This window comes from Zophobas morio, unplaced genomic scaffold (genome assembly GCF_036711695.1).
Source record: "Zophobas morio isolate AGI-343-1 ecotype UQ-CSIRO unplaced genomic scaffold, CSIRO_AGI_Zmor_V1 ptg000005l, whole genome shotgun sequence".
NCBI classification, from domain to species: Eukaryota; Metazoa; Arthropoda; class Insecta; order Coleoptera; family Tenebrionidae; genus Zophobas; species Zophobas morio.
Window position 1 is genome coordinate 17682169 of NW_026972110.1, and position 13107 is coordinate 17695275.

General features: G+C 33.0%; 1 protein-coding gene across 3 annotated transcripts in view; it reads left to right on the forward strand.

The window, feature by feature from the left end:
• The window catches only part of Axud1 (AXIN1 up-regulated 1), a 100188-nt gene that overhangs the window by 62236 nt on the left and 24845 nt on the right, over window positions 1–13107 (forward strand). Inside the window, exons 2-4 of one of the 3 annotated variants that reach the window (XM_064047419.1) lie at window positions 3653–3880; window positions 7455–7506; window positions 12359–12489. The gene's annotated coding sequence lies outside the window, so the exon portion shown is untranslated. Of the gene's footprint in view, window positions 1–3652; window positions 3881–7454; window positions 7507–11871; window positions 12490–13107 lie in introns of those variants that run through there. The other 2 variants (XM_064047421.1, XM_064047420.1) reach the window with 2 other exon arrangements.

Genomic DNA, 13107 nt, shown 5'->3' on the forward strand with positions numbered 1-13107 from the left:
AAAACGTAGTGACTGGCCTTAAATTCTCTGCCAATTATTTCATCCATCATAATTTTGTTCTGGGCACTTTTATCCAGAGATGCCCAGTCTGTTATCAGTTTTATAGGGTTTCCTTCTCTCCCTTTTGCCTTAATATATGATTTTCGTAAGGTTTCACTTTTTTTATTCACTGTATAGAGGAATAATTTAGTGAAGTAATTTTCGATTTTTGCGGTTTCCTGCCTTTTCCTTCCAAATCTGGGTACCCTTTTCCGCAAGGTCCTTTAGGATTTGACCGCACAATTTTTTCTTGGGTCTCAATTTTCCGGGTACTGTATTCATTATCTGCTCCGGTATTCTTTGATCCATCCTCTCCAAGTGTCCCAAGCATCTTATTTTTCCCTCGTGTGTAATATTCGCCTCCCCGAACAGCATCGTGAATTCTTGATGCGGTCTTCTAACCCACAAATCTACCTCCTTTTTTTCCTCCGTGAATTCCTCTTAATATTTTCCTCCCCCGCATCTTTAGTTCTTGTTCTTTTGTTTGAATTACATCCCTACCTCACTTCCGTATAAAATTCTAGGTTTAATACAAACACAATTTAGCTTTTCTCGACACTAATTTTGACCTCAGGTTTTTCGAAACTCCTATCCTATTTCCATTTAGCAGACTTAAATCTGTTTCGTTATATTCTTTTCCATTTTCCGTAATAACATAAATAATACTGTCTATCTTTCTAAATTTCGTTTCTTTCCCTTCTCCCCATTCTATTTCTAATTCTTTTGCGTTCTCTCCTCTTTCATGATGTACACCCGTTTAACCCGTTATCACATAGTAAACATGTTTTCATTTATCTTCAAATTTACTTCTTGTATTGTTAAACACCCAGATTTTTGGAAAAAAAAACAAAATTTTATAATAACATTTTGCAATTTAAATTTGAAACTGAAACACTGATAGCTCTGAACTCTTTCAAACGTTTTAAGGTTATCATAAGCATAGTAAATCGTTAATCAAAATTTATCCGTTTATCCTTCCCAAAAAGTTAATGACGTCATCTCAAAATTTTGCCTAACAAATCCTATACAAAATATGCAACATATTTTATACTTATACTTCACCAATGAACCCATATTTTTTAGAATTACTTATGCAGGATGACTCAAAAAATTAGTGAATGAAGAGATTTATTTTATTTATCAAATCAAAAACCACTCATCTCATTTGTCCGAAAATTTGACTATGTTATTATTAGCGAATTGCTCTGTATCTATTGCAATTTATACATGAATCATCTCTAAAATGTTGATGACGTCATCACAAAATTTTGTTACAGGAAACTTACACATAGCATGCTCTTTACTTGTACTTTACCAGTGCATACATATATTTATTTTAACTTAACTTTTAACTAGAAATTATCATAAAAAAATAAAATAAAATTCGCAAATTTAATTTTATAATATTTCGAAGAAACAGTATTTGTTCACCTGAAGGGCGAAAGAAATTCTATTTAAAAAAATTGAGACCAATTTTTTAAATTATGAACTAGTGTTATTCTTTCTTTCCTTGTTGGCGCTATTTCTTCTTCGTTTATTGCTAATATAATTTCGGTATTTTCTGTATAGGTTCCTTTTCTTTCAAATTATCTTCGAAGTATTCGTTCCACCTACTAACTGCGTCTTCGTTATCACAAATTAAAAGTTAGTCAATTAATTTTTGTTTTGTCTTAAAACAAATTAAAATAAATTTACAATGCTTTTATATCAAACTTGGTCCTTTTTATAAAACATTAAATTTTTGTTTTTTTTTTTTGTCTTAGCACTACTTTGAAGAACATTTATTTCTAGATTTTCTTGTTTAAAACTATTTTTTACAGTCGTTCATCTCTTATTATGACGTACGAACTTTGTCTGCTGCTTTTTCATTGAACATGATCTCAAATTTACCCATTTGTCTCCTTCATAAATTTCACGACGTCACAAAAATTAGTCATAAACGCAATACATGAACCTACTGATTTTATCGATATTCCAGAAACAACGTTTCTAATTTCCCAAAAATTCCATAAACACATTTGCATATGAATTGTATTCTACATATTATCAAAATCAATATTTTTAACTCCATTGACGATGTTGTCTCAAAAAAATCTATATTGAGGTAAGGGAAGTTTGGTGCTACATAATATATTCACAGTAGGGTTACTTTCAACAAAAAAGCATTCATTCTAAGCATGAAGACGATCTGTAAATATCTGACGGAATTTTCATGAACAAATCAATCGATTCCACAAGTTTTTACATAAAATTTGATTTGAAATTCCGTCTTCAAGTTATTTGAATTTAAATAATAAAACGTGAAAAGTTTACCAACATTTTTTTTTAAGAGGCCAAATAGCTTTGGTCGCTGTTGTCCCATTTCGTTCGAAAGTTTTGTTAGTGTTAAAATTGTTACTACTTAAGTCACCTAGAATAAATAAGAAAATACTCCTATAACACACATGAATAATTTTAAAAACATCTTAATATATTTGTTCAGACGGCCCTAATTAATTTCACGGCAGGGCAAGTACGGACCTGGCTCGAGGTATGCACCACACCCCAAAACCCACTGGATGAGGGTGAGATTTCGACTAGTATAGAGCATTGATTAAATGTAGGCATTTAATGTATTTCATCAATGTATAGAGACAGAAATCAAATACTGGTGGAAGGTTATTTCAACTGAACTTCCCTCGCCCTTGAAGTAAGTATAATCCAACGTATTCAGTTTTTTCCACTTTACTTAAAAAAGGAAAGGTACACATACGCATCAAAATATTAAAGAAAACAGTGGATTGTTAACTGCTAGAACTAGATTGCACTGATACAAACGCATTTTTCCAAGAAACCATAAACTCAGAACAAGAAGCGGAGATTTTCTTGATACAAAAAAAATACAGTCCGACGTAGCTTTTTCGAAAAATGTATTATTAATTTAAAGACTAAGTATTACTACGAGAAATATTATAATGCATAATCTTAATCAAGGCAAATTCATAAACACAAATACAGGACTACGATATTTTATAAAATTTATATAGCATCTACTAAGCGAAACAACAATCGTTTCGGTGGTTTCGGGGATTATCTGTATAATAAAAATTGACACAGGTGACAGACAGACAGAAACACTGGAAAACATATTCATACATCGTGAGATGTATGTATATATTGTATGTAATTATGAGTTCAGAATCTTACATAACTTCTAAAACGTCGAAAGTTAAGTCGTTTGCTGCAAAACCAGTCGGCGCCTATTTTTTATCATATGTTATAAAAAAATCACTTCATTTCCTCATTTGAATCTTTCTATCAAGCTCCTTGAGTTCCTTCATTCTTGATCCATTCGCTTTTTAAGTTGCAGAGACGCTATCAGTCATCCACTCTTAAGACCTTCCTGTAGTATTTCCTTACAATCTCACACCTCTGGTTCTGTTGAAAAATATACGATCTATACCCAATAACATCACTCCTTTGTAGGTTATTAAGCGCTATCCAAAGAAATTTTCGCATTACACATTTCAACAATTAAACAAACCATCAAAATGTGACAGGATTCGGTTGTTTCTTGTATTTATTTTTCAGACCAACTATGACGATGACTTAAAACCTGTTTCTTTGTCCATAGGAAGAAAAACTAAAACTCTGTGACCGAAGACCTACTATAGAAAATTGCAAGATTTTGTGAGCTGACGTACAATGAGATTTTCTACTAAAATTATATATAACTTTATCTCATTGTAAAGCATCGTTCGTTCAAAAACATTTTGACTCAAAGTTGGCTCATTTAATTACGTTATGACAGTGACATTTAGTGACCAGTCAAACTTTAGTGGTTAACAAAAATGCGTCTAAGGTAAAAATCAAAATGTTCTTGATGCGCTGTGCATTTAAAAAAATTGCATTTGCTTTTCTGTTGCACTGGTCAGTTCAATTAGCATTGTATACACGCCCATGTAATGTTAACACAGAGTAGTTATGACAATAATTTCGTAAACAAAACCAAAGTTCTGAAAACCGAATATTTATATAATGGAAGAATGAACAGTTTTGAAATTGTGGGTTTTACTTTATATTGGACACACCTACGCACACACACATCAATGTTTCAACGTTATTTCGGTGCATTTTTTCATTCATATGCCTAAAAATAAACTTGTTTCTTTCCATGATGATCACGCTATGATGGGCTGCATGATATTAAGCAAACGGAATATCTAAAACTTAATTCGATAAAATTTCTGAACCAGCTCAAGTCACAAATAAAAAAGTGCATGTGTTATTAACCCAACATTTAAAAGCACCATATTTACAATTAAAGCCATAAACACACATGAGAAGCTGTTACTGCCCCAGCTCCCGCAATTTCCAGCCTTGCTACGCCTCTGGCAACAATTAAAAAAGCAAATACAAACTGACATCTAAATGGGATAGAAACCTATTTAATGCTACTCCAATTAATTGCAAGAGCATAAAATTCTTTTAAACCCTATAAGCGTGTCTTGAACTCGCTAAGGCAGACAAATAAATGCCAAAACAAAAAAACACAGCGATGCACTCATTAAAAGTAGTGTTCTTTGCAGTAAACTACCTGCTGGAAATAATTTAGCAGGAAACCCGGTTCTTTCATTTTTAACCGAGAGATGGCTGCACCGCTATTTATCGATTCTGCTTTCAGACCAGTTCCATCAAAGCGAAATAATCTTACTTTTTGCGTCTCTCATCACATTAATAAATGATTGCGGAACAGCGCAGAAGAACACTCCTTGTGCGAATATTAAAGGCCGAATGTTTTTAATAAATTTATTTCGCAATTGCTCGACAGATAGTTGGACGAAGATTTTGTAAGTTGGTTAAAAATTTAAAAGTGAAATTAACTATGAAGTTCACAAAGCAAACTTTGTTGGACTAACTCTTTCTGGAGTTTGTTCCGGTGTATATTATTCAACCCTTTACTGCTCATCCTGCCGACATCACAAACAAATACCCAATCAAAGTCACTCAGCTTATGACTTATGCAGCAGGTTCGCTTGAGGCTTTAAATTTAGATTATGTGGTTATAGGTTTAGCGATATAAGAAAAAGGAGGAAGAAATTGTGTCGAGATTGCTGTTGAACTCATTTGTGTGGAGGCCCCTCATTATATGCATGTTAATAAATGATTCATCTCATAAAGTGCGCCAGTAAAATTAAACAGCTGCATTTTATACCTACTTTTTAAAGTTTAGATTGAAGCGATTACACGAATGAAGCGCAAAACTAAGTTTTAATATTATTTAATTTCTCATATCTCGTAAATTTTCCAACGCGTTTAAATGTCTTAGTTTAATTCACGGCTTATTTGCATAAAAATCCTTGCCACTACACTCAAACAAAAGATTAATGTGCACACACAACTGCTTTAAGTGTCATCTGCTAATACTATGTTTACACTTTTTTTCTACCAAACTACTAAAATTAAAACTGTTTTCAAATAGAAAGTAATATTAAATTTTGTTTAATGCTACAAATTACTTAACATTAACACTATATTTACCTTTTACTTTGAATATTCATGTTTCTTACATAATGCAGATACGTTATGCACCTATTGTTATAGTAATGTAGCGTTTAAATCAGTGTCGCTTTACATTTTCCGAATCTTAAAAATGTGATTTATGGGAGAACGACATGAAGTGTCGTAAAGTAAATACAATCAATCATAAATCACAAGGCAACCAATTAACATCAACATAATGCTTCAATATGTTACGACTGAGTCTAACAAATTTTAAACACAGAGTTTTCAATGAGGAAATTTCCAAATATTCTTTGTTCGTGATTATACCGTCCACTTTTTTCGCGACATTTGGTTTCGGAATTTGTTTTACTGCATTTTCGGTATCACGTAATTAAAGAAAACGTCTAACGTAGTCCATAGCATATAATATTTTAACAGATTGTGCTGGACTGCTTTTCATTGTTTAGGGTTATGGTAATTACGTTTAATTAATATTTTAATATTTATTTATATTTTGTTGTTTTTTAAATATTTATAATTTGTTTACTCTTACTCTTATCATACCGACAAGAAAAATGTAACTGACGCAACATCGATATGATTCATGAGCATGAATTACCGCAAAATATTTCATTTTTGTCAGAAACAACTTAGTTTGTTAAAAAGAAATAATAAGAAACTCGGTTGTATTACATTTTACATAGGAAAACTCACTAGAATAGGTACACCGGTTTCTTAACACATTGATACTTTTGGAGTTAATGTTTGACCGTTCACCCGATTTCCGCGCACTCCGCACCTGACCAAATATAAACAAGTTAATACGTGAAAGTTATTGCAAAATAAATTCACACACATTTGATATTTATTGGTCCATTCTTAATTACATCTCGTGTGTTATGGCAACATATGTCAATAATGTCTGAAAATCCCAATTATCCTAAAATTGGGCTCAAATAAACAAACTCCTTCAAAGATACCACCATCCTGAGGATCTCGGCTTCTATCGATTACAGAACAGCCATTATTTGTCTTCTTGTTGTCTAAGCAATCGTGTTTTCATCGAGGATAAACGCTTAACAAGTACAGAATGTTCTGCCTACAAAATAATTCGTCATAATCAGCACAACTAATTGTTTCTTCGACTGTTTACAAGTTAAGCCAACATTCTGTGTTTCTTTCAAATAACGCACTTGTACAGGTTTATTGATCATGTCGAAAAATTGATTAAATGAGGAATATCTAGACATATAATTAAATATATAAATACTGGTTCTAAATACTAATTCAAGATATGGTTTTTTAGAGCATATTTCAAACGTCACTAATTTCAGTCTCGCGTTATAGGTAGCTGACATTCTACTATTTTAAAAGGGTCAAGTAATTCTTTGTAAATCGATTGTAAGGACGTGTGAAATTTTTTTTTTTTTTTTTGTTTAAAACTGTGGTTTCAAGATTGTTCACCTAATACAGAAATTGTTCAAAACCACGTGTTCAACCGGCTCGAAGGACCAAATATTCATCCGGTTCGAAGGATCAAACGTTTAGAGCAGTTTGAAGAATCATGTTTCTCATATTCAGGTGATAAAGTTATAAAAGTCAAAACGAAGCTGCTATCTGTAAAATTTTTGAAAATAATTAATAAAACGAAAATCGTGCACATACCGTTCAAGCAGACTCTAAAATTTGTGTTTCCATGCGTCTTGAGCTACAGTTGAGGGTTGGTTAGACAAATTTCACATTTTCTTGTCAATTCACACAATCCACAGCTCAGTTTTATTCCACAAATAATCTTCAAAACTGTTAAACCACCTCCATTGTATAAATATTTTAGGTGTACTGTGAACAATGCGTGTCTCAAAAATTGTAAAGAAAATCTCATTTTTAATATATGGCATAACATTATCCCTTTTTTTAATGTTTTGTTTTAGGTTGTCCTAAAAATAAGTTTGATTCATCGAATTTTAACAATATATCTAAAAGGTAAACAACATACCTACACAAATAACATAGAGATAAAGTTAATAAACATTGGCTTTGTTATTTCCAGAAAGTGGATTACGTATTCGCAAAAAAATGGTAAATACGAGTACATGTTTATTTAAACGTATATATGTTCCAAATACCGGATGATTTTTTAAATTTCTGCTCTAGTTACTCTTGACGCTTACGTCAGCAGTGAAATGAATTGCGGAACTTGAACTTGAAGGGTGTATTTTGGGTTGCGTCATTTCAAAAAGTTTCATTACTTAAATAAAGTTGATGCCATCAAGATTTCAAATGTTCTAAAAATCATACAACATCTTTCATTTATAACAATTTAAGTCATGAATAACACGCTTACTTTACAATGTAAATGTTAACCAATTGACTCTTCGTTTCAAAATTCATTGTAGAGTTTTGTCAGATTTGGAACTACTCCATGAACACCTTTTTTGATGAACGTTGTAGTCCCCGCTGACGTTGCTTTTAGAGCTGAAAATTGTCATTTATAAACTCCATTGCCAAGCTGCCGTTGATAATAACTTTGATGTTCAACTTTTGCCATATTTAATGTTTAATAATAATTAATAATTTTGTTTTAAGTTTCTTGTTGTCGAAATATCTACACATACTAAGAAAAAAAAGGCAAAATGTAGCCCCGCCCACCCGCCCTATCTCAGTTGTGATGATTTTTTTATTCGTTGTGAGCCAAGGGGGTGGAGCTTAACTGCAAAATCCTTAATTCAATTCTCTACGAGAAATTAAAAACATGTTTTGAGTATTGTGTTGCTCAAAGAATAGTATGTATAATTAAAAAGAAATAAAGCCAAAGATTAGGCCCCGCCAATACCCGCCCCGACCTCAATTCTCAATTGTGATGAATTTTCCATTCGTCGTTAAATCGAGGGGCGGGGCTTAATTGCAAGATCCATATTTGTCTACAAGAATTTACCATTTTAAAAATGTTTTAAGTTTCTTGTTCTGAAAAGACGAGTACGTATATTAAGGAAAAAGGAAAATATAAGCCCCGCCCACCCACCCTGTCTCAATTGTAACGATTTTTTTTAATCGTCGAGTGCCAAAGGAGCGGAGTTTAATTGCAAAATCGTTGTTATTGTCGTGTATATTTTGTCTTTTTTTTCCTTAATATACATAGTATTCTTTGAACAACACGACACTCAAAAACATGTTTTTAATTTCTTGTAAACAAATAAGTATTTTGCAGTTAAGCTCCGTCCCCTTGGTTCACGACGAATAAAAAAAATCATCACATTTGAGATAGGGCGGGTGGGCGGGCTTACATTTTACTTTTTTGCTTTAATATGTGTAGCTTTGTTTTCACAAAATCAAACTTAAAACATGTTTAAAATGGAAAATTTGTATAAGGAAATATCGATTTTGCAATTAGACTCTGTCCCATGATTGCAAAATCAATATTTCCTTGGAAAAACCATTTTAGTCATGTTTTAAGTTTCTTGTTATGAAAATATGGCTATGTACATTAACAAAAGAACACAAAATGTAAGCCCCGCCCACCCGCCCTATCTCAATTCTGGTGATTTTTTGTATTCGTCGTAAGCCGAGGGGCGGAGCTTAATTGTAAAATCCTTATTTTTCTACGAGAAATTACCATGTGAAATATGTTCTTAAGTAATAGTCCCACCCATCCGTCTCAATCTCAACCGTGATGAATTTTTCATTCGTTCTCAGACCGAGAGGCGGAGCCTAATTGCAAAATCGATACTTTCCTATAAAAAGTTACCATTTTAAACATGTTTTACCGTTCTTGTTATGAAAAGAAGAATAAGGCAATAAATCTTGTTGATTTAAACGTCGAGAACTATCTTTAACAATGCATAAGTACTGACAGAAAACTACAGAGTAGAAAATGCTGGCAGCTATGTAAAATATGAGGCTTTCAGTGAACAGGTGATTAAATGGCTTAGTATTAGTGGACCTCATTATCTCTATCAAAATTTTATTTTCGTGGAATTAGTGCTATCAACCAGAAAAATGTCCCCCCCTACTTCAGGGAATTTTCAAGTTGACAGCACTGCACACGACCGCAATTTGATTGGTTGAAAACCCAACGTCAACGGCAACGTCAACGGATGACATAAACGACGCATACCTTCATACTTCATACAACCAAAACGGCAAAGAAGAAGTTAGGTCATATTTACGTTGATTATGACCACGACGCCATCCGTTAGGCAACCCAAAATACACCCTTCAAATTTACGTTACCCAACACGTGTCACTGCTGACGTAAGCGTCATGAGTAACTAGAGCAGAAATTAAAAAAATCACCAGGTGTTTTAATCAATCAATTTTAAACCATTTCATTGCAATACAATTTGTCGCATAGAACAAGCGATCGCAGATGAAAAATACACTTGTAAACATGAGTAATTTTCACTAATAAGGAAACTAAAATGAAGCACTAAATTATCAACATTTTCTAAAAATGTGTGAAGATTCTTACAAAATTAATAACGACGGTAATGGTCCAAACAAATATTTATTTAATAAAAAAAAGTACAGTAACTATGCGCATCAATATAAATTTTCAAAATGTGCTTCATTGGGGTTCTGACATTTCTAAACCCTGCATAAATGTATTCTAGAGAGGTCAGGTCAGGTCAGGTCAAGTCGATGGAATTTCCTGTATCTAAATCCTTTTGTACAGAGATACATGTGAAATACATACCGGTCAAAGACAATTTTTTTTTAAATCGATGTTTGTACCCATTTTTATAACTGATTGTAATTTAAGAATCAGAATACAAAAAAAAATATATTTTTAAGCGATCATTACAAATCTAATCATTACTGAAGTGTCAAACTAATTTTCTAGACTCACTTGTCACTTTTTTGTACTCAGATGTCGAAAAGTTACTTTTGCATCCTTGGCCTTGTGTTTTTGACCAACATTTTTTAAAATAAAAAAGCCAAAAGCGCCGTTACTTGATTTTCATCAAATCTGCAAGACTTTTCGTCCTATAACGAAAAAAGTTTTTCTTATACCTCAAAACCCATTAAAAACCAATTATGTATGGTCGCCTAAAAAATGTTAAAATGTTGTGTATTCCTCTGCCAAAAAGAAATTTTTCGGCCTCATTTAATTTGTTAAACTTCAAATCGGCCAAAAAAGTTCTTCTTTGACGAATTTTACCTTATGTTGCGCTTGCTTGTCTCATGCGACAAGTCGTTTACAATCAGTTGTTTGCGAGCTTGCGACCAACTGTCGTAGAATCCTCATTATCACGTACATTATTGACACAAGCTTTAGAAATGAATCTACAGTCAGCATACACTCAATTCATAACGCCAGTTTAAATTGACACTTGATAATTATTTCCTGAATTTATACAGACATATTATTTCCCGTTCAAGGATTCTCAACTGCAAATTGTATTATAATTTATTAATTTCTTACACGAAACGTCGTGATTACGAACTATTCCTACTTGGACTGGAGCTTTCAGAATACTCGCACACCAAAATCTAGGAAGTCTGAGAGCATACGAAATTAATTAATATCAAAATAATGATATGCGAACATAACACACTTAGAAATTCATTTTTAATTAAACGATGACAGTCAATTTTTTGTTAATGTCATCAGTATTATCGTTTTTACTCAACTGAATATATTTTTTTTAATTTATTTAAGGAGCTACGTTTTAATTTCACCACATAAATCATTAACTAGATTCTTATCAAATTATCAGGTTATAAGTGCACAAATGATTCAATAAATGAAATTGCAACGAAATGAAATGTTGCATAACAGATTCTGGTTATCTTTGGCGAAGCAAATATCAAAAATGTCTCAGATATGTATTTTTTCCGCTAAATAAAAGGATTTCGTTGTAAAGTACTCAAAAACAGTTGTAAATTGTACGATATTTTGTATAAATCAAACACAACACACTATACGCACCCTAGACACCAGTGAAGGTTTTATTTTTTATAGACAAACTAACAGTCCTCGTATTACGCTGCATATAATCCAAGGATCCAGGATAACACTAGAACGAGCCTCATTACTAGCACATAAATTTTGAGGATCCTCAACACGGCCAATGACGCTGAAACAATTTGCGCTATAAATCAACATTTCAACGATTTTTGATTTATAGTGTTGCCACAGTTCGCACCACTTTATATCTGCCATTCCCTGATACCGCAACATGCCCAGCTTAAAATTATTAGAATCTCGTCGCCCCACTTTGCGACTTTCAATCACCGTTGTAGATTCCCAATTTCGTAAACCCAGTCGGCTTTTCAACGATATTTATTAAGTGGTTTATTTTCGCAGCCACTGTTTACAACGATATGTAAAAATAAACAAAGAGAATGAGCCAAAATCGTTGATGCCGGCCCTGATCACGCTTGATTCGACAAAGAAGTAACTATTTTTATGAAAAACGCGCTGAAAAAATAAACCAAATAAATAGTGTGACGTAATTTCCGGTTAGAATGAGACGAGGAAACAATTATTTCTTAGTTATCTTATTCGTGGAAACTTCCCCAATCTTATCATCGCTGGTGCCTAAACCGAATTAAGTGTAACGCTGCTCGGACTTTTCCGGGGCTAGTTTTATCGAAATAGGCACAAAGCGGCAAATTTCAGCATCGTTACAAGAACCGTTACGTGTTTTTTTCTCGATTGCTGAAAACGGTATCGTTGCAGGGAAAAATGAAGGACACTTGGATAACTGTTGAATGTTTCTGATCTCCTGGTACTCCGAACATACACTGTTACTTACGAGACAGTAAACAAACGAACTGAACACGCGCTTTATTGTTGATAAATTATTAATTTCTCATTTCTGTTTTGTGGCAGATTTTCTTCGAATAACCGGCCGCTGCTCTGTCCTTTTTCACTCGGAAATATGGTTTTGCAAGTCGATTTTACCCTGTCTTGAGTGAGCGAAGATCGTCTTCGTCGCCCGACTCGTTGGTTATTTTCGCAAGGTAAGTTACGTTTTTATTGAACTTTTGAATTTAGTATCACGGAGGTATTATTATTATTATTTACTCTGTTATCGTCGTCGTCATTTATCAACGTGACGCACATTATTCGTCGACGTTTAACTTATAGCTGTGTCATAATTCGTTTTGGAATGCTATTAGCAAGTACGTCAGAATTAGTGAAATAAGTGAAACCATGAACATCTTTTACCATTTGGTGGTCCTGTTTAAGTAAAGAAACACAAGATACACCCATGCGTAACATTCATATCAAAACCTGTTTTTACAACAACTTTTGTTATCATAGTCCTATTATTATTCAGGTAATGTGAAACTTTCCATAAACAGTTTACGTTTAGCGGTGACAACGTTGAAGATAGCTGCGTTTGTACGTAAACTACTATTTTTTACTCATTTCTTTAAAAAATTAACACGTGCCTGCATTAGACAAGCAGAGTTTAATTTAGGTATATGCAAACATTATCTCTGTTCTTCTACGAAAGTAATGGACTTATTGTATTAGAGAAATGTTTTGGTCCGACCCTGGATAAAAACAGTTGCTAGTGGCAATGTTAGAAGTTTATTTATATCCAAGGCATGTTAATGTAATTATATTACTAA